Below are 3493 nucleotides of genomic sequence, written 5' to 3' on the forward strand. Positions count from 1 at the left end.
CACTTGCCAGCTGGTCAGCGCATGCTTTAAGAATGTGCCCTGGTATTCTGTATGGACGGGTGGCCTTGCGAGTGTTAGTCTTTCACGCAAGACTCATTGTTGCATTCCTCAAAGCATGCATAAAATGCATCACTGGGCATCTCACAGATGGGTTTCCCTTTGTAATCTGTTATCATCTGCAAGCCCTGCCACATATTACGAGTGTCGGAACCGGTGAAATAGGATTCCACCCTCCTCCTATATTGTCCTTTTGCATGTTTGATTTCTCATCGGAGGTCATGGCAGACTTTCTTGTATGCGTCCGTGTTCTGCGGTAGCTCTAGCCTTTAGCTTTTTGGATACGTTTGTATAGTCACTGTGGGGATGACGTTGTCTATGCACTTATTGATGAATCCCATGACTGATGTGGTTAACTCCTCAATGCTTTCGGATGAATCCTGGATCATACCCCAGTCTGCACTAGTAAAACAGGCTTGTAGCCTTGCGTCTGTTTCATCAGACCACTTCCATATTGAGCGCATCACTGGTACTTCCCGTTTGAGCTTTTGTTTGTAAACAGAAAGCAGGAGAATAGATTTGCAGAAGGGATGACGAGGGAGGGCCTTGTATCTGTTTCTGTGTGTAGAATGAAAGTGGTCTAGAGTTTTAGCGCCCCACTTTTGTGGCAGTGAGGTAGAACAGTTTTAAGTCTCCTCCCATTAGAAACACTGCCTCTGGGTGAGCGGTTCCTTGTTTGTTTATAACCCCATACAGTTTATTGAGTGCAGAAGTGGTGTTGGCTTGTGAAGGGATGTAGACAGCCATGATAATTACATATGAGAACTCTCTTGGTAAATAAATGGGTCTTCAGTTTAGCATGAGGTATTCTATATCAGGTGAGCAAACGCTCAAGATTGACTTCACAATGGAAACGGTGCAACAGTTGTTGTTTATGAAGAGGCACACCCCTCCCCCTTTGGACTTGCCTGAGGCTGCCTTCATTCCATCGTGCCACTGCATGGAGAAACCACTGAGTTCTACGTACACTGACATCCAGCCACGTCTCTGCAAGTCATGTAATATTGCAGTTTTTCAAGTCTCTCTGAAAGGAGACTCTCGAACAAAGCTCATCCATCTTATTCTCTAATGACTGGACATTTGCCAATCGAACGGAGGAGAGTGCTGGTCGATTTTCTCTTTGTCAGTCTCACCAGGATGCTGGCTCGTCTACTGCATCTACGCCTGCTGCGTTTTGGCAGCCCATAAAACAAAGGAATGCAATCCGGTATGAACAAGGGAACAGCTGAGTCGGAGTTGGATTTGAAGTCGAAATGGAGGTTGGTTACTGCCGATCTGACGTCCAGAAGTGCTTGGCGTTCATATGAGGTAATAGTATGAACTTTCTGTACAAAAAAGTAAAGATACCAATGAAAAAAACTCTCTAAATAGCAAAGTTGGATTGGAACTCGTAAGATGTCGCTCTTCTCCATCGGACTTGAGCAAGACTGACAGTCCTTAGTTGAACTTAAGGTTGTGTCGGAGGTTAGAGTGTTAAAGTAGCAGGGTTGGGTTGGGTCAGGGGAGGAAATGTGTTAATGGTTAGTACAGGTGCTCAATGGAGTTAAATGGAAATCAATATTGTTCATCAAATCAAATTTTATTTGTCACATACACATGTTTAGCAGATGTTATTGCGGGTGTAGCGAAATGCTTGTGTTTCTAGCTCCAACAGTGCAGTCATATCTAACAATTCACAACAATACACACAAAACACACATCCTAAATGTAAAAGAATGGAATTAAGGAATATTTACGTAAATATTAGGATGAGCAATGTCAGAGTGGCATAGACTAAATACAGAAGAATAGAATACAGCATGTACAGTGGTTTTTCCTTTAAAAGTTGAGGCGTGCTGCAGCACAGCTTGCAGGGTGCCACAGAATTCTATGGCACATTATTTAAGTGTCAGCCATTGTTGCCAGAATGATGCAATTTACCACAATCTGCCACCATCTACCACAAACGGTCGCTGCATAAGCTCAAAACATTTAAAGGAAGAACCACTGTACATATGAGATGAGTAAAGCAAAAATATGTAAACATTTTTAAAGTGACTAATGTTCCATTATTAAAGTGGCCAGTGTTTTCAAGTCTATGTATATGGGGCAGCAGGAGCTAATCCTGCCTCTTAGGTGCATGGTTACGTAAACCGGAAGCCGCCTAGTGATGGCTGTTTAACAGTCTGATGGCCTTGAGATAGAAGTGGGATTTCAGTCTCTCGGTCCCAGGTTTGATGCACCAGTACTGACCTCGCCTTCTGGATGGTCGCGGGTTGAACAGGCAGTGGCTCTGGTGGTTGTTGACCTTGATGATCTTTATGGCCTTCCTGTGACATTGGGTGGTGTAGGTGTCCTGGAGGGCAGGTAGTTTGCCCCCGGTGATCCATTGGGCAGACCGCACCACCCTCTGGAGAGCCCTGCGGTTGCGGGCGGTGCAGTTGGCGGTATCAGGCGGTGATACAGCCCGACAGGATGCTCTCAATTGTGCATCTGTAAATGTTTGTGAGGATTTGATGTGCCAATCTAAATTTCTTCGGCCTCCTGAGGTTGAAAAGATGCTGTTGCTCCTTCTTCACCACACTGTCTGTTTGGGGGGACCATTTCAGATTGTCAGTGATGTGTATGCTGAGGAACTTGAAGCTTTCCACCTGCTCCACTGCGGGCCCATCGATGTGGATAGGGGGCTGCTCCCTCTGCTGTTTCCGGAAGTTCACGATCAGCTCCTTTGTTTTGTCGACATTGAGTGAGAGGTTATTTTTCTGCCACCACACTCCCAGGGACCTCCCCTCCTCTTTGTAGGCTGTCTCGTCATTGTTGAGAATCAGGCCTACTACTGTTGTGTTGTCTGCAAACGTGATGATTGAGTTGGAGGCGTGCGTGGCCACGCAGTTATGGGTGAACAGGGAGTACAGGAGGGGTCTGAGCACGCACCCTTCACCACCAGGGGGCGGCCCATCAGGAAGTCCAGGACCCAATTGCACAGGGCGGGGTTCAGACCAAGGGCTCCGAGCATAGTGATGAGCTTGGAGGGTACTATGGTGTTGAATGCTAAGCTATAGTCAATGAACAGCAATCTTAAATAGGTATTCCTCTTGTCCAGATTGGACAGGGCAGTGTGCAGTGCGATGGCGATTGCATCGTCTGTGGATCTATTGGGGCAGTAAGCAAATTGAAGTGGGTCTAGGGTGGCAGGTAAAGTAGAGGTGATATGATCCTTAACTAGCCTCTTAAAGGACTTCATGATGACAGAAGTGAGTGCTACAGGGTAATGCCTTTCTCTGTGTGTTATCGTATGTGTCTGGAAAACTATTACAACAATCCATCACCGCCCAATGCTGGACTATAAAGACATCAGGAAGAGGATGAGAAGGAAAGGGGAGAAGAGGGGGATAGGTATAATCTATACAGGGAGAAGGAGAAGATGGGTGGATGTACTATATACACAGCTCCACCA

The sequence above is a fragment of the Oncorhynchus nerka genome, linkage group LG16 (genome assembly GCF_034236695.1).
Source record: "Oncorhynchus nerka isolate Pitt River linkage group LG16, Oner_Uvic_2.0, whole genome shotgun sequence".
Lineage (NCBI taxonomy): Eukaryota > Metazoa > Chordata > Actinopteri > Salmoniformes > Salmonidae > Oncorhynchus > Oncorhynchus nerka.